This window comes from Triturus cristatus, chromosome 2_2 (assembly GCF_964204655.1).
Source record: "Triturus cristatus chromosome 2_2, aTriCri1.1, whole genome shotgun sequence".
NCBI classification, from domain to species: Eukaryota; Metazoa; Chordata; class Amphibia; order Caudata; family Salamandridae; genus Triturus; species Triturus cristatus.
The window spans coordinates 241376148-241402923 of NC_140582.1; positions in this window are offsets into that span (position 1 = coordinate 241376148).

The window sequence follows — 26776 nt, forward strand, 5'->3', positions numbered from 1 at the left end:
GATGAAAGCAGGCCTGTTGGCAGACAAGGCCAGGCAAGCTTGCAGGCCCAGGCTTCAAAATGGCCACCAGCCACATGGCCAGGCCCAACATCAGAAAGCCCACCACAAATAAACACACTTCCCCAACTCAATCCAATGTCATCCATGCCCTAAATGATGTCTAAATTCAACAGACCACACAGAATACACTTGATTAATAAAGCTGTGACTACCGGCTCTGATCCTACTGGATGAAAGCAGGCCTGTTGGCAGACAAGGCCAGGCAAGCTTGCAGGCCTAGGCTTCAAAATGGCCACCAGCCACATGGCCAGGCCCAACAACATCAGAAATACCACCACAAAAAAAAAACACTTCCCCAACTCAATCCAATGCCATCCATGCCCTAAATGATGTCTAAATTCAACAGACCACACAGAAAACAATTGATTAATAAAGCTGTGGTTACCTGCTCTGATCCTACTGGATGAAAGCAGGCCTGTTGGCAGACAAGGCCAGGCAAGCTTGCAGGCCTAGGCTTCAAAATGGCCACCAGCCACATGGCCAGTCCCAACAATATCAGAAAGCCCACCACAAAAAACACACACTTCCCCAACTCAATGCCATTCATGCCCTAAATTATGTCTAAATTCAACAGACCACACAAAACAAAACACTTGATTAATAAAGCTGTGGCTACCTGCTCTGATCCTACAGGATGAAAGCAGGCCTGTTGGCAGACAAGGCCAGGCAAACTTGCAGGGCTAGGCTTCAAAATGGCCCCCAGCCACATGGCCAGGCCCAACAACATCAGAAAGCCCACCCCGAAAAAACACACTTCCCCAACTCAATCCAATGCCATCCATGCCCTAAATGATGTCTAAATTCAACAGACCACACAGGAAACACTTGATTAATAAAGCTGTGGCTACCTGCTCTGATCCTACTGGATGAAAGCAGGCCTGTTGGCAGACAAGGCCAGGCAAGCTTGCAGGCATAGGCTTCAAAATGGCCACCAGCCACATGACCAGGCCCAACAACATCAGAAAGCCCACCACAAAAAAACACACTTCCCCAACTCAATGCCATCCATGCCCTAAATGATGTCTAAATTCAACAGACCACACAAAACAAAACACTTGATTAATAAAGTTGTGGCTACCTGCTCTGATCCTATTGGATGAAAGCAGGCCTGTTGGCAGACAAGGCCAGGCAAACTTGCAGGCCTAGGCTTCAAAATGGCCACCAGCCACATGGCCAGGCCCAACATCATCAGAAAGTCCACCCCAAAAAAGCACACTTCCCCTACTCAATCCAATGCCATCCATGCCCTAAAGTATGTCTAAATTTAACCGACCACACAGAAAACCCTTGATTAATAAAGCTGTGGCTACCTGCTCTGATCCTACTGGGTGAAAGCAGGCCTGTTGGCAGACAAGGCCAGGCAAGCTTGTAGGCCTAGGCTTCAAAATGGCCACCAGCCACATGGACAGGCCCAACAACATCAGAAAGCCCACCCCAAAAAAACACATTTCCCAACTAATTCCAATGCCATCTAGGCCCTAAATGATGCTTGAAAATGAAATACATTCAAAAAACACCAAAGGAACAGTTGCTTCATCATGCACACACCCATGAGGCCATGACTAGCTCCGGCCTACTACTGACTACTACTACCCACAACATTTTTTAAAAAGTAATGATGATAGTTACGAAAAATAAATTGTAGTTACAACAACTGCAATGGCCCCAATCAAACAGACACAACAACCACTTACTTGTAAAATATCCAATTAAAAAATCCTCAAATCCAATTGCAATTATGCAGCAGACAAAAAGAGTGATCTTTCCAGCTCCAAATCCAAATGCAGAATGAGCAGGAGATGAACAAAGCACTGGGAGGAGCCTGCTGGACAGGAACAGGAAGTTAGAGATTCTGTGGCGTTTCCTCCCTCTCCCCACCTTTTTAAAAAAGGACTCCTTGCACAAAAAAGGACAGCCAAATGTCAAACTGAGGAGTTGTTTTCATCCAAAATCATCATTTGCAAAAGTTTTCATACTGCTAGAGCTGATATTCTTCTCCAAATTGAAAATTTTACATGTTCGAGTTCTCGAGCTTCACATTACTTCCGCCGGATGTCGATGGCATGTCCAAAAGTACTTGACCGCGTTCTCTCGCTCCCTGTCGCGTTGGATATGACGTGTTCGGGGTCTCTTTCTCCTTTTCGCATTCGATTAGACGTGCCCGCGTCCTCACGCTCTCACTCGCGGTGGAGACTGACGTGTTCGAGATCTCAATCTTCTCATACTCTCACGGTGCATGATCGCGAGAAGAAAGATTTGATCGCGCTACAAATGACGTGATCGCGCGACAAATGACGTTAATGCGGCCGCGAACTGTCACGAGACAGCGCAAAATGGCTACCAACAATCCAACATCTCGTGAAGAACGCGACCGGGTCGGGAAAACTTGTCGGCGAACGCAGGGGTTCAGGTAAGGCGATTGCGCGCACGCGAGAATGTATTTTTTTACAGCGCGAGGAAGAAGAAAAAATTACCGGTAAGATGCGGATCGCGGAAATTTTGACATTTTCGCGCTTTCCGCGGAACGCGAAAATGTCAGATTATCGCAATTTCGGCGAGCGGAACAGAATTTTGGCCCAGGCTTAATCTCAAATGACATCCCTGATGACATCACTGACGACACCATCCAGTGAATGTGTGTTTTTCTGAAATTTACATATGTTTTATATATGTATATCTCAAGGTCGATAAATGGGTATATAAGTGTCTAAATGGATGATTTGTTTTTGAAAAATTGATTGTATAACTGACTGATTAAGTGTATCTTAGTGAATACATGGCTTAGTGAGTAATGTTTAAATATGTAAATATCTGTATCAGTCTCTCACTTTGTGTATAAGTGGCTGCATGGGTTGGTGAGCAGCTACATGAGTGTCTATATAGGTTATTAGTTTTTTGAGTATCAGTATGAGTGTCTGAGTGTCTGTATGGTTCGGTGGGGGGTATTACGTAGTGCATAGGTGCATGAATGAGTGACTCACTGTTTGTATGTGTTGAAGACAGCATGTGTGCAGGACTGTATGGGTGGATGAGTGTGTGCATGGGTGTGTTAGTGAGTGAGTCTCAATAGTGTCTTTATGAGTAACTACATATGTTTTAAACTAGTATATGTAACTATTGGTGTATATAAGTGAGTATATGTGAGAGTGAGAGATTGGAAGAGTTCCTGTATGAATAAGTATGTGTTTCTATAAGTGATTGTTTAAAACACTAAGTATGTGTAAGTTTCTGTAGAAGTAAGTGTGGTGGTGTGTGTATAACTGTATATGCAAGTAAATGGATGTTTGATTCTTTATTAGCATGAGTGACTATGTGTGTGAGTAACTTTATGGATGAGTGGCGTTGTGTAACAGGATGTATAGGTGTATGAGTACATATAATGAGTGAGTACATGTATGAGTGACTGTATAGGACTGTTGGTGAATGAGTGGATGTGTATGTGGATCTTATAATTACTGAATAGGTTGTTGTAACTGGTATTGGTATGTCCATTGTTTTGAACATTTTAGTTCTATTTTTGAATGTGTGTATCAAAGGTTATATTAGGGGGAGGGGAGGTCTGCCACTCTATCACAAGGATGATGTCATCAGTGATGTCATCAGTGATGTAATTTGAGATGTCATCAGTGATGGCATGAGTGATGTCACTGTCCATGTCATGAGTGATGTATTATGTGACGTCATCAGCAGTGCATTGCGGGCACGCGAGTTATAGTTAGCTGAACTAACTATAACAGGGAAATTTCAATGGTTTTGTACGAGTGAAAAGTCCAGCTAACTATAACGCCCCTGAAACCTATGTTTTTTTCAGTGAATTTCTAAGGTTTTTTAAATGCTAATTCCTAACTATAACGTGCCTGAAACCTATGGTTTTTTCAGTGAATTTCAAAGGTTTTTTAAATGCTAATTTCTAACTATGCCTACAGAGATAGTACATGTGAAGATAGAAGAAAAAACGCACAGAAAGAAAAAAAAGAAATGCAGAAAGAAGCAACAGAAGTCCTCAAAGATGAAGAAAAGTGCAGGAAGAAGGATAACGTGCAGAAAGAACAAACAGAAGAGCAGAAAGAAGCCTTGTTTCAAAATCATCCTGTATCCTCAACTCTTTCAGACGGATACTGGGGGTAAATGTGTCTGACTAACCAGTCCTAGAGCCAGTGCTATGTTAAAAGGCACTCAGAATACTATGAAAACACCTACACACACAAGGGAACACTATGCGTTGGGGTCCCCCTGTGATTAGCATGACCTCCTCTGTAAGCCCCTAGTAGATAATAGGGCAGGAGACTAAATCTACCTCTTAAAACGCGCCACAGGGCGTGTTTGCACACGTCACCTCAGGCCCCGTCCCCTCCCTTCCCCACTGTGTAAACACACCCTGTGGCCGTTTTAAGTTGGGAGATTAAGTCCCCTTGAATCCTGAGAGTCCCTGGGGTCCAACTAGACCACAAGGTACCTCCAGTAAGCGCCACAGAACTGCGTTGCAGAGAGATGTAAAAAGGGGCACAGCCTAGACCACCTCTCTGCAACACAGTGTAGTGGCGCTTACTGGAAGCACCTGGTGGGCTAGTTGGCCCCCAGGGTCCCTCAGGATTGAAGGGTAATTATTTCCCCAACTTAAAACGCGCCACAGGGCGTGTTTGCACACGTTAACTCAGGCCCCGTCCCCTCCCTTCACCACTGTGTAAACACACCCTGGGGCGTTTTTAGTTGGGAGATTAAGTTCATTTGAATCCTGAGGGTCCCTAGGGTCCAACTAGCCCACTAGGTACCTCCAGTAAGCGCCACAGAGCTGCGTTGCAGAGAGGTGTAAAAAGTGGCACGGCCTGGACCACCTCTCTGCAACGCAGCACAGTGGCGCTTACTGGAAGCACCTGGTGACCTAGTTAGCCCCCAGGGGCCCTCAGGATTGAAGGCGAATTATTTCCCCAACTTAAAACACGCCATAGGGAGTGTTTGCACACGTCACCTCAGGCCCCGTCCCCTCCCTTCCCCACTGTGTAAACATGCCCTGTGGCCGTTTTAAGTTGGGAGATTAAGTCCCCTTGAATCCTGAGGGTCCCTAGGGGCAAAATAGCCCACTAGATACGTCCAGTAAGCGCCATTGCAAAGAGGTGTAAAAAGGGGCACGGCCTGCACCACCTCTCTGCAACGCAGAGCAGTGGCGCTTACTGGAAGCACCTGGTGGGCTAGTTGGCCTCCGGGGTCCCTCCGGATTGAAAGGGAATTATTTCCCCAACTTAAAATGCGCCACAGGGCGTGTTTGCACACGTCACCTCAGGTCCCGTACCCTCCCTTCACCACTGTGTAAACGCGCCCTGTGGCCGTTCTAAGTTGAGAGATTAAGTCCCCTTGAATCCTAAGGGTCCCTAGGGTCAAACTAGCCCACTAGGTATCTCCAGTAAGCGCCACAGAGCTGCGTTGCATAGAGGTGTAAAAAGGGGCGTGGCTTCAGAACACCTGTCTGCAACGCAGCACCCTGGCGCATACTGGAGATACCTGTTGGGCTAGTTGGCCCTCAGGGACCCTCAGTATTGAAGGGGAATTAATTCCCCAACTTACAACTGGCCAGGGGGCGTGTTTGCAGAGTGCTGCAAGGAGGGGGCGTGGCCTCTGGCACGATGCCGGTCTTTTATTTATTTTATTTTTTTAATTAGGAGGGCTGTGTGGCCCCCCTTCTTTTCCTAATTTATTGGCCCTGGGGACCCCATCCCCCAGGCCTGCACCCTAATTTTTTTTTTAAAACAATTAATTTGGAAGGGGGCCACGTGGCCCCCCTCCCAAGGCCTTAATCTGCCCCGGGGACCCCAACCCCCGGGTCATGCCCTTTTTTTTGTTTTTTAATACTTTAGGAGGGGGGCTGCGTTGCCCCCATCCTCAGGCCACTTATGGCCCCGGGAACCCTATCCCCCGGGGCCGGCCTTTGTTTTTCATTATTTAAAAAAAATATATATATTTATAGAAGCACCTAGGACATGCTGGACAAACCGTATGTACCTATCACCATGACGATTTACGTGATATTCATTAAAAGGCGACTATGCATACAATGAATCCACGTGGAATTTACACCGCTAGTGAAGCTCTGACGTGTCTGACTCCCTACCGTGCCTAATCCCGGTACCCCCGCCGGTGGGTACTCTCCAAGTAGACACCCTTGTTGTTTATTTATACAAACATTGGTAGCTATTGACGGGCACATTTAATACACACGCACACCAAGCCATTCAAAGGGGATTCGACAGAAATTCGACCAACTATGCAAGAAACCCCCCTCACAGTTAATAAAACACACATCCACCACTGGATGTGTAATACTTTTTATTTTACTCTCTGGAAAGGAGACAAACCTCACTTGAGAGTCACAGCGTGCTCCTGGCTGAGCCCAATGCTGTGTTACACCCAACAGTGCCCGCCGAGTGCCGCACACCTCTGTGTTGTATTCCACCAGCTAGTGCGTATGCTATGACACTCTCTAGCCTATGTGCACTGTAACACCACCCCGTGAATATGTTATGCCACACTTGCCTTTGCATGGGTTATATTGCCCCATCTAACGTGCCTTCCTCGATGCCTATGTTATAACACACAGCGCTATGCCATACATATTACAATTTGGGATTCATATCTTTGTCACAGTGCATATGCAACGTTATACTTCCCAGCACATATTTTATATTACAACTTTAGAGACTAGTTAGGTTACACAACACTGCCCTGTGCATATTACACTCCAAGGTGCATATCGCATAGCACGCGCTAGTGCCTGTGCTATCTCGCGATCTCCAATGAATCTGTCATTGCGCACAATGTATTGCACATTATATTTCACGCCCCGGTTCATCTTATATCACACTTTTTGGTGCATAGTTTATACCATATACTATATCTAGTTTTCATTTTCAATCGTGCTCTCAGGACTATGTCTATATAACACTGCGTCCACCTACCCTTTTCACGGGCATTACATTTTGCGATGGGGGCTGGAGGGTCAGGGGTTGTTTCTGCCAAGTGAGCCCGGAGTCACAGTCACAAACGTCCTCTTCTTCTTGAATAAAAGTGAGATTATGCTGCATACTTGTTCATATTTTAAGTAGTTCGCACATACACACATTTTAAAAACAATAAAGTTCCTAATACCCACCTTTTCTGAACAGTTAGCTTGCTGCCCCATCCACCTCCTCCCTATCCTCTGTTGTCTGAATCCATGGACTAGCCTCCTCCCTCCTGCCATGCATGAGAGCATTTTTAACCTCCTGAGGCGGAAGCCGGGAGAAACGCTGTGGTTTTTTAACTTTTTAAAATATTTGCTGCTATTATTGTGTATCTGTTTACAACTCACCTGCCTCCCCTCCGTGCACTCCCGCGCAGCGGACCTTCGCGCCAACAAGGGAAAACTGTTTGCACTTGCCGCCATTGCCGGGGAACACTGAGGCCACGCCCACCACCCTCAGGCCACGCCCCCCGATTCCAGCTCTTAAGTCGCGCTGACTACGAGCGCGCAGAGAGCATTTTTAACCTCCTGAGGCGGAAGCCGGGAGAAATGCTGTGGTTTTTTAACTTTTTAAAATATTTGCTGCTATAATTGTGTATCTGTTTACAACTCACCTGCCTCCCCTCCGTGCACTCCCGCGCAGTGGACCTTTGCGCCAACAAGGGAAAGCTGTTTGCACTTGCCGCCATTGCCGGGGAACACTGAGGCCACGCCTACCACCCTCAGGCCACGCCCCCCGATTCCAGCTCTTAAGTCGCGCTGACTACGAGCGCGCAGAGAGCATTTTTAACCTCCTGAGGCGGAAGCCGGGAGAAACGCTGTGTTTTTTTTACTTTTTAAAATATTTGCTGCTATAATTGTGTATCTGTTTACAACTCACCTGCCTCCCCTCCGTGCACTCCCGCGCAGCGGACCTTCGCGCCAACAAGGGAAAGCTGTTTGCACTTGCCGCCATTGCCGGGGAACACTGAGGCCACGCCCACCACCCTCAGGCCACGCCCCCCGATTCCAGCTCTTAAGTCGCGCTGACTACGAGCGCGCAGAGAGCATTTTTAACCTCCTGAGGCAGAAGCCGGGAGAAACGCTGTGTTTTTTAAACTTTTTAAAATATTTGCTGCTATAATTGTGTATCTGTTTACAACTCACCTGCCTCCCCTCCGTGCACTCCCGCGCAGCGGACCTTCGCGCCAACAAGGGAAAGCTGTTTGCACTTGCGGCCATTGCAGGGGAACACTGAGGCCACGCCCACCACCCTCAGGCCACGCCCCCCTCACATCATAGAAAATGTGCTCTTTCCGGACGCGCAGCGGACGAGCGCAGCGGGCGCGCCTAAGGCAAGCCCGTCTGCGCCCGTCCGCGACCAGACCGCGGCCAGCGCCAGCTACGCTGCCGGTGAGCGTCTGGATAAGAGGATAGTCTGGTCCAGGTCGGAACTAATGGCGCTGAACACAGCTAAACCCTGCCAGGCGACTAGGTTTGACTTGACCAATTCTGACTTACCGCCATCCTGTTTGCTTTGCTGTAAAACACTCTGTGTTGGCTTGCCTCTAAATAATGTTCGCTCTAACTCAAAAAGTGGACGTATGGCGAAATCTTCTGCCATTCTTTTTAGGGCTGGACTACTGAATTGCAGATCCCTCCCTAGGCATGCCTATGATATCTGGCTGCTAATGGCAGACTCTGAGTGGGATGCCTTATTCCTCACAGAAACGTGGCTCAAGGAAGACAACTTGGCCTCCATTCCTTTGGCCATCCCGCCGGGCTTCAAAATTAGCTTTTCAAACAGAGAGGAGGATAGAAGGGGTGGCGGAGTGGCTATTATCTTTAAGGATAAATAGACATTGGCGTCTTCTACGCCTGCCACCATCCCTGGCATAGAGGGGCTACACTTCTGCCTACAAATCAACCCCCAACTATCTTTAGCCGGCCTGATTATCTACAGACCTCCGGACTGCTCCTCGACAAACACCAGTGAACTTATGGATGGTATAGTCCAAAGTTCTCTTGCCCACTCACATTATATTATAGCAGGTGATTTTAATGTCCATACGGATAGACCTGATAGCTCCCAGGCCACTCAACTTATTACTACATTGCAAGCAGCTAACCTCACTCAAATTATTTCTAGACCCACGCATCGGTCAGGCCATACTCTGGATTTAATTTTTTCTAACATATTGGACACGACAACTGAGACTCCGCAACCAATGCTATGGACGGATCACTTTTTAATTCCATTTTTAATCTCCTTTCCTTCCCATTGCCAATCTAAGGGAAAACGCTCTTATGTGCGTAGAAATTGGGATAATATATCAGCCAATACTCTTTGCCCTGCCCTTGTAGATGCTCCCTTGGCCCTGACTACAGATGCAAACTCGGATGCAATGGCACTGAATCGCTGGATAGGCAATGCGGTGGAATCCATTGCTCCTGCAAAAATTGCTATGTCACGCAGAGAATCCCCTTCTGCCCCCTGGTTCTCTTCAGAGCTGCGGGCTAAAAAAAGGAATTGTAAAAGGCTGGAGCGCCTTTGGCGAGTAAATTATTGTGATTCAGCAAAAACTTGCTATAAAAACGCTCTACATGGTCTCCATCAATCCATAAAAAGCCCCAGTAATGGCTGACATGACTAAGAATGACCTACCCTCCCTTTCCTTAGCTCAATTTCATCCTATTCTTCTTTCCGAAGCATTGAAGGAAATACAACAATGCAAATCAGGGGCCCCTGATGACCCCTGTCCACCTAAGCTATGGAAAATGATGTCGGACGCCATTGCTGTACCACTCCTACATATATGGAACACATCCATTGAAACAGGTACGTTTCCTGAGTGTTGGAAACATGCCACACTTCTCCCTCTGAAAAAGAAGCCCAATGGTGCTCCCGATGATCTAAGCAATCTCCGCCCCATCTCCCTACTAGCAGCCCCAGGTAAAATGCTCGAAAAGCTGATACAACGACAACTGAACAGCTTTATTGAGGATAAAGGAATTCTACATGAAACACAGTCAGGTTTTAGGTCCGGTTTCAGCACCGAGACCGCCCTGATTGAGGTAGCCGAGTCGATCAGGTGGTCTTTGGATTCAGGAGCATCAGCTATGCTGCTGCTCCTGGATCTATCAGCCGCATTTGATACTGTAGATCACGGCAGAATGCTGCTACGACTGAAGGACATAGGTCTGGAAGATAAGGCATTGAGCTGGCTCCACTCCTATCTCACAGATCGTTCTCAGAAAGTGGCACTGGGCACCTTTTCCTCTAAGCCTAAACATCTGTGGTGCGGCGTCCCCCAGGGGTCGGCACTCAGCCCTCTTCTCTTTAATGTTTATCTAGCCCCACTTTTCACTCTGATTGCCGATTGGGGGGTCAAGGCAATTTCATATGCAGATGATACGCAATTAGTCTTCCCCTTTTCGGATGTGTCAGAGGCAGCTTTTAGCAAAATGAGGGGCGCCTTCGAGATGTGGCTAGATGGATGAATGCTAACAAACTAAAACTGAATGCAAGCAAAACGGAGGTAATATTTTTTGGTAAAAACATTCATCCTCCTTCGGACCTGTGGTGGCCTCCTGAAATGGGTCCACCACCATCCCCGGGAACTACTGCGAAGAATTTGGGAGTAAAATGGGATGAGAATCTCTCCTTTTCCTCTCATATACAACAGGTTACTACTGGTTGTCTCCAGAAACTCAGAATTCTTGGTAGGTTCCTTTCTTTTTTACTGGAAAAGTGTTGCAAAATGGTAGTCCATGCGACAGTTACTTCCAGATTAGACTACGCAAATGGCCTCTATCTTGGCCTGCCTAAATATCTGGTGCAACGCCTTCAGACCATCCAGAATGCGGCTGCGAGACTGATAAATCACATTCCCTTTAGACAGCATGTCTCTCCGCATCTGCGCGCGATGCATTGGCTCCCAGTGGCAAGTAGAATTAAATTTAAAGTTCTTACCTTAGCGTTTAGAGCACAAAAAGGGACCTGCCCCAATTACTTGAAAACTAGACTCCCCCGTTACCATCAGGAGAGGCATTTGCAATCTAATTCCCTGCTTCAGCTACTCGTCCCTCGAGCAAAAAAAGCCAGACTTGGGGGCAGGTCTTTCTCTGCCGGCACGGCGAAACTTTGGAACGCCCTGCCTTCTACCATTCAAGCTGCCATGACAGAATCCTGCTTTAAGAAGCTTTTAAAGACCTGGCTCTTTTTGCAGAGAACCTAAGCATTCCCCCGCACCTCCTGCCCCTCTGTTGTTTTTTTTGCTCTTATAGCGCCGGGACACCTCCTTGTGAGGTAGCTGTTCGCGCTCTACAAATATCAGTATTATAATTATTATTATTATTATTATTATTATGGTCTGATGTGCTGCCACTGCCCTCCATTTAGCATGATGTACCAGTCCACCTGCCCTCCATTGCCCAATTCTATGGCCCATCATTGACCTCCTGCTTAGCCTCTGTGCTCAGCTTGCTGCCCCAATTCTCCTTCACCCTGCCCTCCGATGTCTTTGTGCATGCCCCTGTTCCATCCTATTTGCCCACCATGTTCCATGGACCTGCAACTCCTATCTACTCTGAGTGTTCTGTTGAGTTGCCACTCCCCTCCCACCTGCCTAGCATTGTAAGATGGCTGTAACCTGTCCCTGCCACCTCCACCCTGCCTGTCCACATGCCATGCCCCTATCCCCTTCCTCCTGTCCTCCATGGTCCATTTTACTGCCACACCCTTCTACCCTCCCTGGTCTGTTGGGCTGCAACTGCTCCTCCTGCCTGCCCTGCGCGGTCTGTTGTGAGGCCATTTCCCCTGAACTCTCTTGTCTGTGCCCAGGTCCTGAACCTCCCATTGTGCTGCCACTAACTCTCCCGCTTGCCATACATGGTCTTCTGTGCTGCCATGACCCCTCCCACCTTCCCAGTGTGGTCAGCTAGCTGCCCCTGACCCCATCCCACCTTACCTCCATGGTCTGTGTGTATGCCATCATAGTCTCACTGTTGCTCTCCATGGTGTGTCTTGTTTCTAGTGCCCATCCTCCCTGACCACTATGGTCATCTTGCTGCTCCTGCCCTGCCCCCTTGCCCCCAGCCCTCTGTTTCCATGTGCAGATCCCTATTCCCTCCCTCCTATCTTGTCTGTTCCATTGTAATGCCCCTGATCCGTCCCTCCTGACCTTTATGGTCTGTTATGCTGCAGCTTTCTCTCCTGTCTGTCCATTATGGTCAGCTAGCTACCATTGCCTCTTTCCCCTCTGTTCTCTGTTGTCCATGTGCATGGTCCTGTCCCCTCCCTATTCCTTTCTATGGATTGTTGTGCTGCACTCCCGTCCCGCATGCCATGTGTGGTGTATTGTGCTGCTGCAAACCCTGATGCCTGCCCTGTAGGGTCAGTTTGGTGCACCTCTCCATGTCCCTCCTGTCCTCTGTTATCCGAGTCCATATCCCTACCCCAATTCCTCCTGCCTACCATGATCCAATGTACCATACTTGCGAACATTTGGAACTTGGTAAGAGGGAGATTTTGAAAGAAAACTAGGGTATTGATTTTCCCCTTTGAGTTACATTGAAAAAGAGGAGATTGTAGACAGGAGACAGATCAAATAAAGCCCATTTGAGCTTAAAAACATTGGATGTTTCCTGGCTGAAATGGGTCTGTTGGCATGTATGGTTGTACTACCACTGCCTCTTCCTTCTGCTCACAATGGTCTATTATATTGCCACAGCCTCTCTTGCCAGTCCTGTATTGTTGGTTTGTTGCCCCTGACCCCCTTTCCACTCACTGCCCTCCATAGTCTGTTGTGCTGCCACTGCCCTTCCTGCCTGCCCAGTGTGGTCAAATTGTTGCCTCTGCACTACCTGCCTTCAATTTTCAGAGCCCGTGTCCCTGGCCTCTGCCTCTCAACAGTATCCCAATGAACAACTAGATTGCTAAAATTCTATATTTATTACAAAAGTGTGGAACGCCTGACATCATCTTGATGTAATCAAAACTGTAATACCTAGAGCATTTCCTTTAGAAAATACATATATGAGAGGGTCTTATTTGCATCAAAATTATGGTTAGTGCTCTAAAAAACTAAAATGAGGACATATTTTCTGAGTTTTCAAATAGCGACAAAGAACTTTTAAATTATTTGTAATCTTTATGTTTTTTTATCCAGTTGACCACTTGATTAAATGTTGCACTTAGGGGAGAGGATGTGGTGTTACTTCCAGAGCTGCAGACTTTGCAACTGGGTGATATTTGTGCTGCATTTGGGCTCTTTTGTCTCTGGTGGCCATCTTGGGAGATTTATTTGTTATGAAGTTTCCTAATTTCCTCATTTACTGCAGTCTCCTCAGTAGGAACTGCTTTCAGTTTTTTACTTTGATTCCATCAAGAAGGTATTCAGATGTGTCACACATTTGCCATAAATTCTGAATGTTAGCACTCTTGTTGCTCATTAGATCACTGTAGTAAGGCTACTGCTCACCACGGAAGTCTGCTGCTGGTATTAAAAGTGCATGTTTCAGTCTGCATATCAGAATTTTTTAATGAAATAGAAGAGGATTTGAGAAGTCAAAATGTGCCCTAATTTTTCTTTCTGCAGCACTAATCATAATTATTATGGCAAAATGAACCCCCTCATTTTGTTCCTTTGTAAATTAAATGTTTTAAGTGTTACCACTTTATTCCAATCAAGATGGCTTCAGGTGTGCCATACTTTTGTCATAAGTAAGACTGTTAGCGCTCTAGCTGTTCGTTAGAACACTCTGGGACATTCTGTCATTGGGCTATACTTGGGTTACATCTGGGTGATATTTGTGCTACATTTGGGCTCTTTTGTCTCTGGTGGCCATTTTGGGAGACTTATTTGTTCTGAAGTTTCCTAATTTCCTAATTTACTACAGTCTCCTCAGTAGGAAATACTTTCAGTTTTTTACTTTGATTCCATCATGAAGGCATTCAGATGTGTCACACATTTGCCATAAATTCAGAATGTTAGCACTCTAGTTGCTGATTAGATCACTGTAGTAAAGCTACTGCTCACCAGGGAAGTCTGCTGCTGGTATTGAAAGTGCATGTTTCAGTCTACATGTCAGAATTTTTTAATGAAATAGAAGAGGATTTGAGAAGTCACTGAAAATGTGCCCTAATTTATCTTTCTGCAGCACTAATCATACTTTCTATGGCAAAATGTACCCCCTCATTTTGTTCCTTTTTAAATTAAATGTTGTAAGAGTTACCACTTTATTCCAATCAAGATGGCTTCAGGTGTGCAATACGTTTGTCATAAGTAGAACTGTTAGTGCTCTAGTTGTTCTTTAGAACACTCTGGGAAGCTGCAGTAGAACACAAAGGATTCAACTGACAGTCTCTGCCCTTGTTGGATGTACATGTTTTACTGAGAATGTCAGACTTCATTCTCACATGACTGAGAAAGATAATGTGAATTTACAGAAAATATGCTCTCAGTTTAGCTTATAGATCACCTTCCAAACCTCTGTGGGAAAAGCCTGAGAAAATAGTTTTCTCTCAAACATGATTCATGATATCACAGCAGAAGGCTTTTTCACATGGTAAAATCACCTTAGAACACACCACAATTCCTAAAATGAGTATGGTACCATCAACAAATGATTTATAATGTAACTAAAGTCTTAAAACCTTCTATTAACTGCAATGCTTTTTAATGAGGTGTTATCATGTATATTGGTCCCAAGATGGCTGCCAACACTTCTTGGATGAAGTACTGACAGCCAATCAGATCTCACGATGAGATGTGTGGTTAGGCTCCGCCCAGATAGATCTATCTTTTTAACTCTAATTTTCTCAGGAACTACTGAACGGATTTACACCATTTAAGCAAAAGGCATGAGTCTGAACTGAGGACTACCTCTTTGCCAAATTTGGTGTAATTCCGTTCAGCAGTTCGGGCTGTAGCTGCGTCAACAGGTCCTATGGTAAAATGCATCGGGAAAATGCATTTTGGACCCCCCTTTTTTCTCAGCCCCCGCTTGACGAATCCCAGTAAAGTTTTCAGGATAGGAGCGGACCGGTGCTGGCCAAAAGTTTGGAAAATGTCGCGAAGATTCGTCAACCGGCGCCAGACTTATTGGGAATAGAATGTTGCGGATTTCCTATGGAAAATAGGTCCTAACTATAACAACCTACTGGCGACTGCCAGTAGGTAATATATATATATATGTGTGTGTGTGTTACCTAGTGGAAATCATGGCTAATTTGCAAATAATACCAAGCTTGTGTAGAGAACCGCAGAGCTCTGATTGGCTGTTAATACTTCAACCAGAAAATGCTGGCACCCATCTTGAGACTCAGCTTAAGCTGAGTCCCCAGAAAAATGTGAAAAAAAGAAAAGGGGACAGGGTAGTATTACTGTGACCCCCAAGCCTTGGTCTTGAGGTCCCAGAGGGAGCATGGCTGGGTAAGAGAGAATTTTGTTTTTTAAATGTTGCTGTGGATTTGTGGCAATTGATTTTTTCTTAAACAAACGCATGCTCCCCCAGTTGTTTTTAGAAGGGCCTCTTGGTGGGCCAGGTCCTTGGTCGCATTTTATAAAAAACAAGGGGTGCACATGCCCCTTTGCTAAGGGTCTTGGAGCCCTGAGGACCACCACCTATGTGGGGCTTTATTTGTAAAAAAGGAGGGGGCTCACAGAGCTCCCCTCCTGCTGCTCTATAAGTCTTGGGTACCACCACTTCCCCGGGCTAAAGAAGTATTTTTGGGGCTGTTGTGTGGACCAGCACCTCCCCGGGGCTAAATAACACAAAATGCGGTGGCCCTGTGGACACCTGGGCCCTAGGGACCACCTACTCCTCGGGACTAAATATTTTTCTAAAACAATGGGGGAGGGGCGTGGCCATGATGGCGGCACGGTAGGGCGCAGGATAGTGTCCCTCCTGCACAGCCGATCTTTAGCTTTGCATTATCACTTGTTCCTGGAGCCATCGGATCACGCAGCGACCAGGAGTGCCACCGGTACACTGCCGAGCTCCCCTGGGGTGAGTGGCGCACCCGAAGATGTGGCAGGGGTGGATCTCAGAGCCCCGGTGCAGTGAGGGCGTGGGCGGCTGAGGCAGGGATCTGGGCCTGTGCCAGGAGTGCAGGCCTGCGGAAGCGACCACTGGGCTGACTTGGAGCGGTGGTGTGTCATTAGCGACCGCCAATTGCAGAGTGTGAGTTCCCTGCAGAGGACGGCGAGAAGGAAGCTGCGGAGTGCCTGGCGACAGGCGTGGTGTGCGGAGCTGCCCATGATCCCCGCTGGCAGATAGCAGCACCGCAGGTTCGAGGTTGGCTGGTGTCCCGCAGAAGGACCTACGGTTCACCAGGCTGTTAGGGACACCCAGGGGTCTCCCGAGACATGCCCTGTGAAACGCGGCCATCCTGTGCGGCCTCCCTCAATCTGCCGTTCCTGGTGAGTGGTGAAGGGAGTTGGGGCCTGCGCTGGTGTGGATGGGCATAGTGGGGGCCCGGGCGGTCCGCAGATCGGCGGATGGTGTGCTCCTCAGGACGGTGGCCTCCTTCTGAGGGCTCTGAGCAGCGGTGATCTGAACCCGGCCCAGCAACCACAGTGGGCCCCCGGGAGTACCGTCCCATGTGGTGCAGGGTGCATTGTGCCAATTATGCCGCCTGTCATCGCAAAGCTAAGCAACACGGCTTGGGCCCAGCTGGCTTAATGAGGCAGAGCCAGTAGTCCATTGAACAGCAGGGGGGGCCCGGAGGTCTCCTGGGAACCGAACCAGCAGAGCAGCGGCCCAGTGAGTCGGACACCCTCAGACTACCGTGACTGGTGAGTGCCTTGTGCTGCTATTTCTGAGAGCAGTGGCCCGTGGGGTGCTCTGCAGTCGGCGTCATGGTGAGGGGGCAGGCGCAGGGCCCTATCGGTCCGCTGATCGGCGGACGGTGTGTAAGTTATATGTGAGGTCCCACAGGGCATTCCTGGGGATGGAGAGGCTACAGCCCCATCTTAAATAGCGCTGCTCAGCACTGCAGTGAGGCACCCGGATCACGGTGCCCGGTAACACAGAGCCCCTCCACACTGTGCAGATTATCTACCACAACTACTTCAACCGGGGCAGGAGTAGGTCACGACGGTTTGCTTGCTGGATGTGCATGCCATGGCGGCAGCTCGTGCTAGGAGGGAGAAGGGAGAAATCACTGAAGGAGCTCCTCCTAAAGCAGCCAGGCCAGTCCTCAACATCGGCTGAGAAAATTCCCGGGACGATGGAGGGTGATGACTCGCCGGCTAATAAGGCGTTCATGCTAAAGGTCTTCGAAGGCCATAAAGGACGACATCCAGGAGCTCAGGAACCAGCTTGCAGCAGACCTGAAAGAAGTACATTGCGATGTCGATGACATCGTGGAGAGAGTGGCAGCCCTCGAGGAGCATGATGTCAGTAGGAATGAAGAGCTCCACCACTTGCAACAAGATATGCTGCGCCTCCAGGAGCAGAACATTGACGTTCAGGCCCAAGCGGAAGACTTGGAGAACCGCTCCAGGCGGAACAGATGAGGATTAGAGGCGTACCATGGAAGGAGGAGGGGGATGATCTCCGGGCCTACATCTGGGCTCTGTTCCAGCAAATTTTGGTGGAAGATGGGGCAGTGGATATACAAATGGACCGAGCTCACAGAGTGGGACTACCTCGAGGTAACAAAGCCCCTCCGCCAGACATACTCGTGTGTGTACACAAATTTCAATTGAAAGAGTGGATGATACGGAAAGCACAAGAGGCCCAACCCATACAGGTCCGGGGACACACTCCTGCAATATTCCAAGATCTGGCGGCTTCTAAACTCGTCAAACGCCGTGAGGTCAAGGGTGTGACCACACATCTTCATGAGCAAAATATCCCTTACTCCTGGGGCCATCCCTTCTGCCTAATCTTTAAGCATGGTGGCAAGCTGCTGCAGATTCGCTCTCTCGCCGAAGCTATGGAGATCCTAGGCCTCGAGGGCGCAGGCCATGCGGAAGAGGTGGAGCGCTCTAGGGCACTGCATGCCTACCGCTCCACGGGGTGGCAGCGAGTGGGAAAGATAACTCCCGTCAAGAAGCCAGATCAGGCCACAAGAGACAAGAAACCGGAGGCGGTAATTGCCACCCTATCGCAATCGTCCGATCGTCCAGCTACTCCGTGATATAAGCAATTGATGGCTCTGGAATAGGTTCCCAGAGAGGTGTCGGAGGGACGGCATGGATTGTTCTATGGTGCTCTCAGACGGTCTCTCTGCAGGAGGGCGGCTGCGTGTGAAACCTGCCATGGGCTGGGACGTAGTGTCAGCTGCGACCCTCTGGACTTTCTCTACCCTGACAGACTCTAGTCATGGTTCATTTTTGACATTTTTCACTTTTTTCTGTGGGTTCGGGTGGGTTCTCTCCTCAGTGAGTTCTTTTATCTGTCCTATGCATGGCAGTCGTGCGCATGTGGTCCTCTTTTGCCCTCTCTTCATCGCAGGACAGTGCTTACTCCCGCATTGCTCTCCTAACCCCTTCCTTCCCCTCTGGATCTTAAAATAGTCAGTCTCAATGTCCAGGTTCTCAACAATACAGTTAAGCGGAGGGCGGTCTTGTCCTTCTTAGAGCATTACGGGGGGCATTTGTCTCATTCAAGAAACTCACCTATTGCAGTCCGTTACTCCAGCTGCCTGGGTCCTGGACACGGAGTTTACCATTGAAGCAAGGGCTCTCTCTGACCACGCACCCATTACCCTAGCTCTGAGCTTCCCCGCTGCGCATTCTGTTTTCACACCACACTGGCGCCTGCTGCGATCCCCGGATGTGGTTACTGACATCAGGCGATGCATTACTGATTATATAGCAACTAATGACAGGGCTGACACACCACTCTCTTTGGTATTGGAGGCTCTTAAGCTAGTGGCAAGAAGTGCCCTCATTGCTAAAGCTGCCTATGAGAATAAGACCAGACAGGCGAAATGTGCAGATCTTGACGCCACCATTAAAGAATTAGAGGCCATACATAAATGCACGGGTGCTTCCCGCATATGGCTTCAGCTGAAGAAAGCGCACCTTCAGCTCTGCCGTATGGATCTCGACCGGGCTGAACATGCTGTGATCTGCCTGAAACAAATATTTTGTTGGCTCCAATAAAGGAGGCTGCATGTTAGCGCACTTCTTGCGCAGCCAGCAAGAGGCTCATTCTGTTAAATCGCTGCATGATTGGTCCGGTCAACTCCTAACTGGTGACGGACAGATAGTCTCATCCTTCCGTTCCTTTTACCACTCCCTCTACGGGGCGGACCCCTCTTGGCGGTCTGATCCTACCGAAGACCTGAGAGAAGTAGCGGTGACACCTCTGCCCGAGGGCGAAGCTGCCACCCTGGAAGCGACTATTGGCATTGAGGAAGTCATTTCGGCGATCGCCCGGCTGAAGTTACAGAAGGCCCCGGGCCAGATGGCTTCAGCGCCCTTTTTTACAAAACCTACTGTGCTCCTCTGCTCACCCGTCTGTTTAATTTGTGGACTCGGGATCCCTCACCCCCTCTATGCTGCAGGCATCTATCTCGGTTATCCATAAGCCGGGTAAGGACCCTGACTCCTGCAGTTCCTACCGGACAATTTCCTTTTTTTAAAACTTTATTTTCAATATTTAACACATGAACATAGAGCACCTCATATATATTAGACATTGGGTTCAGTGTACAACCAAGAGCGATACAAAGTACATGGGACGTAATAATAGGCAGGCAACGATAATACAGACCCCATCAATAAAGCAACTCTGCACTGATATCTTGCGACATTCTCAAGGCCATCCCCACCCCACCACCCTCCGACAGTTTCCCACCCCATGTAATAAAGGGGAGAATCACAGTACCGTCCCACGGCATGAAGCACTCAGAGTGTCTCATTGTGCGTGATAGGGGGGGGGGGTACCCACCCCCTCAGAGTCCAGCCATCAGCGAACCTCACATCAGGTAATTAGTTAGGCGACCCAGCCTCATCAGCATGTCCCGCCCTCAATAAGTAACAGTGCAGCGGAGCCCATATATCTGCAGGTCTCGATGTAGGTGGTAAGAGTTCAGAATATGTGTTAAGTTGTTCCTGACAGTATGTGAGATCCTGCAGCCATTCCTTAAACTTGGGGGCCCTTCCCCTGCCCCATCTACATGCAACTCTCCGCTTGGCAAGTAGGAAGGCGAGCGCCACAAATTTACGGTACGCAGCTTGTATCGGCTCCACATACCCTAGGAGCGCCAGAACAGGCGAGGGTACAATCTCCGAATTAATCATTAGGGAGAGGGCCTCAAATACCTCGCTCCAATATTGGTTCACTGCCTGACACGCCCACGCCAAATGAAGAAAATCCGCCATAGGGGCGCGACATCTATCGCATCTGTCATCTTCACGAAGGCGATATCTATAAAGTCGAGCCGGGGTGTAGTACACTCTGTGGATATATTTATAATGAATTATTCTGAGGCGACTACTCGCAGAAATGCGATCTGTCTGCTGCAGGCAGAACTCCCATTGCTTGTCTGTTAAGGGAGCCTGCAACTCCTGGTCCCACTTCTCCCGAACCTCCAGCTGCGGGGCAATGACAAGGGTATGCACCGAGCTATAGATCCTAGAGACCAACTTAGCGGGGGCCTCATCAAGAAGGATGCGCTGTAGAGGAGCCACAGCTTGGGGCTCATTCGGGAAGTCAGTCGTTAAGGCCTTAATCCCATGCCGAAGTCTGATGTATAAAAAAACCTCCAGAGGAGAAGGTTGGGTGTCACCGCATAGATGCTCCAGCGTGCGGAATGTACCATTATGGTATAGGTCTCCCCACGTCCTAACATTGAGAGAGCCAGCCCACCTCCGGAACCCCCCTTCCTGCAACAGGGGCATGCTGGGATGATAAATAAGGGGCAGAAGCGGTGCATATACCATAGGGGCCTTTAGTTTAGCAATTATTTTATTCCAGGCCGTCACTGTACTCGCCACTGTCGCAGCCAGCGCATCCCCCCCCCCCGTAACGGGCTATACAATGCACCCTCTATGGGTACCGGGTGCGAAAGCCAATGCTCAGCAGCAAGTTGGGGCATATATCTCGGCTGGTGAATCCAGAAATAGGCGTAGTGGGCCTGCGCTGCTTGGAAATATAGCTCAAAATTAGGTACCCCAAACCCGCCCTGAATATAGGGCCGAGTAAGGACCTCCCACTTGATTCTAGGCGATTTCCCTCCCCAAACCAGTCTGAGGAGCTCCGTACGAAGGTACCGAAAAAAATAACTGCCCGGATAAAAGGGTATATTTAAAAATAGATAAAGCAACTGAGGTAGGATTACCATTTTTATCAATGATGCTCGTCCCGCCATCGAGAGGGGGAGCGTTATCCATCTAGTAATGCAGTCAGAGATGCGAGTCATCGTTGTTCCGTAGTTGGCTCTCATTAACTCATCTTTGCCCTTTTCAATGTGAATACCCAGGTATTTAAAGTCTCCCTCACTCCAGGCGAGGGGGTAGTCCAGCTCGAAACGCTCAGTAGCTGCAGTAAGAGGGAAGATCCGTGACTTGTTCCAATTAATCAGAATCCCCGATAGCTTGCCAAATCGGATGAACTCCCTCAGAATCGGATTTAGATTAATGCTGGGGTCTCGTATATACAGAGTAATATCGTCCGCGTACATTGAGATCAATATCTGCCTTTGAAAGCATCTCAATGCCTTGTCTTTATGGTGTTGCCTAAGTTTTGCTGCAAGCGGCTCCATAGCTATGGCGAATAGAAGGGGCGATAAGGGACAACCCTGACGGGTTCCTCTGGAGATGGGGAATGCCGCAGAAAGAGTACCATTGATCAAGACCGTGGCCTTGGGCGACGTATACAAGAGTCTTATCCACGAGATGAAGATGAGTGGGAACCCCATACATTCCAGTATTTTAAAAACATAATCCCATTCCAGGGAGTCAAAAGCCTTCGAGGCATCCAAAAAAACAGCAGCCATAGGGAGGTCCTCGTGTACGGAATTAAGGATCGAGAAAAAAGTGCGCAGGTTATGGGAAGTCGCCCTGCCAGGCACGAAACCTGCCTGGTCAGGCAAAACCAGGTTAGGGAGGAGCAGATTGATACGAGTAGCGATTAATTTTGCCAGTATTTTCACATCACAATTGAGCAATGAGAGGGGTCTATAGGAGTCACAGTCATTTGCGGGCTTCCCGGGTTTAAGTAAGGACGTAATGAGGGCCATGCGCATCGATGGGGGCAAGTGGCCTGTCTCCAGGGCGTCCTCGTATACCTCGCGCAAGACGGGAGCCATAAACTCTATGTAAGTCTTGTAGAATTCTATTGGTATCCCGTCTAGACCAGTCGCCTTGCCTGATCGCATGTGCATGATGGCCTCATGCACTTCATCCAATGTAAAGGGGGTGCTCAGGAACTCCCTCTGGGCATCACTAAGCCACCCCAGGGAGACATCCTCTAGGTACTCCTGTATCTGCAGATCCCCCGTGCGAGTTGACTTGTTGAGCTGATGATAATGCTCCACAAACGCATTAAGGATATTTTTGGTGTCGTTATAGACTCTCCCCTCCGCATCCCTGATTTCGAAAACGGTGGTGGGAGGCCGCGTCAATCGGATCGTCGCCGCAAGAGCTTTCCCCGGCCGCTCACCCTCCCCATATCGTCTGGCAACCCAATGTTTACCTCTAAACTTCAGTTCCCTAGTGGCCTCATTCGAGTAGTCTGTCAGTTTTTCGCGTAGAAGTGCAAGTGTAGAGTCATCAGGCATGTCAGCCAGTGACCTCTCCAATGTCTTAAGCTCCGTTTCCAGCGTGTTCAAGCGTGATAGTATGCTTTTTAGTACACCAGAACCTTTGGCGATGCAGATACCCCTTAGGGTCACTTTAAACGCATCCCATATAGTTTCCACTGACTGTACCGAGTCTTTATTACGTTTAAAAAAATCTAGACATTCTTCCCGCAGTTCTTCCTGAAACACCGCATCAAGCAGCATCCGTGGTTGCATACGCCAGGCTGTCATTGGGGGGCCCAGGTCAGCCGCTCGCAGTGTGACGCGGACCGGCGAATGATCCGACAAGGTTCTAGGGAGATGCTCCGCTTTAGTCAGAGCTGTATAGAAGGGGGGCGAGATGAAGACATAGTCCAGCCGGGCCCAGGATCCGGCCTGTGCCGTGAAATGTGTGCCCTCTCGAGCATCAGGATGAAGGCTTCTCCACGTGTCTATCATTGTATGTTCAGCTAGTATTTCAGAAAACAGTGTGCGTGCTTGGTGTAGTGGTGCGGGCCGGATGCGATCTGTCTTTTTGTGGATCCAGCGTGGTGTTGCAGTCCCCTCCCCAGACAAGGCGCCTAGGTCCTAAGCCCACGATGATCGCATTGAGGTCCACAAAGTACTGCGGATCATCTACATTGGGGCCATAACAGCAAATCAGGGCAACCGCTACCCCACCCAATCTCCCCCACAATAGGCAGTGTCTCCCATGATCATCACTATACGTTCCCTCCATAATCCAGGGCACCCCCCTTTTCACCAGTATTGCTGTACCCCTAGAGTAGGAGGAGTAGGAAGAGAACAAAGTGCAAGCCGCCCAGCGACAGGCAAATGTGTGGTTAGCCTGCGGTCGCGTATGCGTCTCTTGAAGGAAAGCTATGTGGATATTATGTCGATCTAGATAAGATAATATCTGCCTCTTTTTTCTGGGGTCCCCCAAACCTCGCACATTCCAAGTTAATACGTTTAAGTCAGTGTCCGTTTTACCCATGCTCGCAGCAAAAGGAATCACATTCCACCATTATGTCACCCCGCGTACCACTAGCCTGCGTGCACATGCGAGAGCTCGGCCCTGCCTGTCGACTACTGCGACAGTATGCTCCATATTCTACAACCCTGCATGTGGTGCCACCCGATAGCCTGTGGGCGTGCGCCTGCATCTCAAGTACTAGAAAGTGCTCTCCTCGCATTACCCCAGTATTCAGACATGTACGCTCCCAGTGCAATAAGACTGTAAAATACATGGTGCTAAACATAACAAGAACATTGCAAAAAAATCCCCCCCCCATTCTCCAACCCACGAGTCCTTCCCAGAACAACCCTCAACTGGCAGCCCACCCCACCCACCAGATCGTGAGAACAATCCCCTTAGATGAGGCATAGTACCAAGAGGTATGCAGAACCGTCCCAGGACAATTTCCCAACATGATACAGGTCTTGCCAGTAACCAAATCACATTTTGACATACTCCCCGCCTAGAGGAACTCAAGGCTGCACCAACAGACATTATCCGTAACACAGGTACATGCCACAGTCTTGTCACCAAGCAGTATGAAGCTATCTCAGAGAGACCCAAGCGCTTGCAAGGGACATAAAACCCCAGGAAGGTCTCGCCCCCGCCCCCCACCCACTGAAGCGTCCCCAACTTGCCAGCATCCCAACCCCACCCCCCACCCAAAAACCCCCACAACCCGCTCAACGTGAGCAACTGAGTCAATATGGTCATCGGGGTACTCCCCATGAGGTACAGCAAGAGGGCACCCGTAGCCACTCCCCATAACCCGTCCCATCCCAACAGCAGGGGAGAGAAACGGGGGGGGGGAGAGGTGCCTGGAATACATTACCGCCACCATCCCAAATCCGGCCATAGCAGTTCCTTGTATAGAGGCACTAGCTCGTGCCGCGGGTCCATCAGGTGCGCTGCGGCGCCGCTAGCACCGCCACAGGCCGCCGGCACGGCAAGGAACAAAAAAGCGACAGGTTCACCAACTAGGTGTCAGCCACATGGTCCTCTGCATCCCGGTCAGGTCCCCCATTCCGCACAGTCTTAAGAGTCTTCAAAAAATCGTCCACTTGTTGCGGGTTGGTGAAGAAATGCTGTTTAGCCTGGTGCGTGACTCTCAATTTTGCCGGGTATAAAAGTGCATAATCAATTTGCAGAGCCCGCAGCTTCCTTTTGACCTCCAGAAATTTAATCCTCTGCTCCTGCACAACAGGAGTAAAGTCCGGGTATACAGTGAAGCTGACCCCATCACACGAAAGCGTCTTGTTCGTGCGTGCGACCCGCAGCGCTGCATCCCGGTCACGGTAATTCAATAGTCTGGCAATTATGGGCCGAGGCGGGAGCGCCAGGCTTGGGCCGCGGTCCCAGGGAGCGATGTGCCCTCTCAACAATGAACTGCCTTGACAGCGTCTCACCTCCTACCGTGGCTAGGAGTATCTTTTCCACGTAGTCCTCCATGCGTCCGGTATTGGTGGACTCCGGCACACCAACCACAAGAATGTTGTTACGGCGGCTACAAGCTTCTAACTCCTCGTTCTTTGCAGCTATGACCCTTAATACATTATCCATCCTCGTGAGCTGCGCAGCATGGGATGCAGCGGTGTCTTCGCGGTCAGATATCCTCCTTTCTGCTTCAGTGATACGCTCCTCATGTGAGTCTAGTTTCTGCGCAAATGCGTCCACTCTCGATGACAACCGATCCACCTTGTCCACGACAGTAGCAAAACCCTGCCTCATTTCTTGCATCAGCTGTCGCAAATCCGCTGTCGGAGGGTCAGTACTTGCCCCATCGTCCGGTGGGACGCTACATCGTCCCGCATCCTGGGCATTACGAGCATCTTTCTTCGCTGCAGGGACCTCAAACGACAGCTTGGGCTGGCGGCTGTCGTGCTTACCCATCAGGAGCTGATATCGTGGGCCCACGGCAGTGATCAGCGGGGGCGAGCCACCGGTGCCGGCCAAATCAGGGTCAAGGATGCCAGTCGGAGCAAAGCACCCCCACAGCCGGGGCCAGTGTCCGCAGTCCAAAAGTGCAGGGGGGGGGAGGGGAAAGAGCCACCGCCACGGGCCCCCCAATGACGCTCACACGTCAGCTGGGCCCCTCAGCAGCCACGAAGCCTCACCATCAAATGGGCAGCAGGACCAGCAATAAATGTGCGGTATTCTCTGGAAGGGACAACGGTCCAGCCCTCCAGGGGCTCTCACAACACAAATAGCCTCTCGTCACAGTGGGATCACCTCCATACAGCTGCAAGGCACAGGGATCCCACAAACATGGCATGCGCCCCAGCGACACCGCTGTATGCTCCCTCACCACTTCGCGAGCGGCGGCGCGCAGTCCCTCCTCAGCTCCTCGCAGTGTACCGTGGCGTCCTGCCTTCCTCCCGCACGGCTCGCCGTCACATCAGGCCAACCGCTTGTTCCTCCAAAGCCGGTCAAGCCGCACGGCAGACCTTTCCGGGGCCGCAGCCGTCACACCCGCTCTACGCCGCTCTCAGAAGTCCTCCGCCTCTCGCAGCAGCTCGAACCGCAAGGCGACTCGGTCTCAGGCCGCCGTCCGGGCCCACCAGCCTCGTGGTGCGCCCCGGGCTGTCGTGGATTGCACACCCAATACCGCGCTCCACCGCTGCACAGCTCTGCACCCGCTCAAACTTCAGACGGCGATATCTTCCGCACTTCTTATCCCACAGTTTTCAAACTTTCACCGAGCAACCTCCACAGCAACAGGAGCGGACAGCCGCAGCTTTCGCCGGGGAATCGGTGGATTTAGGAGGATAAATGAAGGATTATTCTTCCAGGCAGCAGGAGCCTCACATCAGTGCGGCCATTCTGCTTGTGCGCCCTCTAGCGCCCTACCGGACAATTTCCTTGTTGAACGTAGATGCAAAGCTGTTCTCCAGTATTTTAGCACATAGGTTGAACCCCCACATGCCGGGCCTAGTCGATCCGGATCAATCGGGTTTCATTCTTGGATGGCAATACAGGGACAATACCA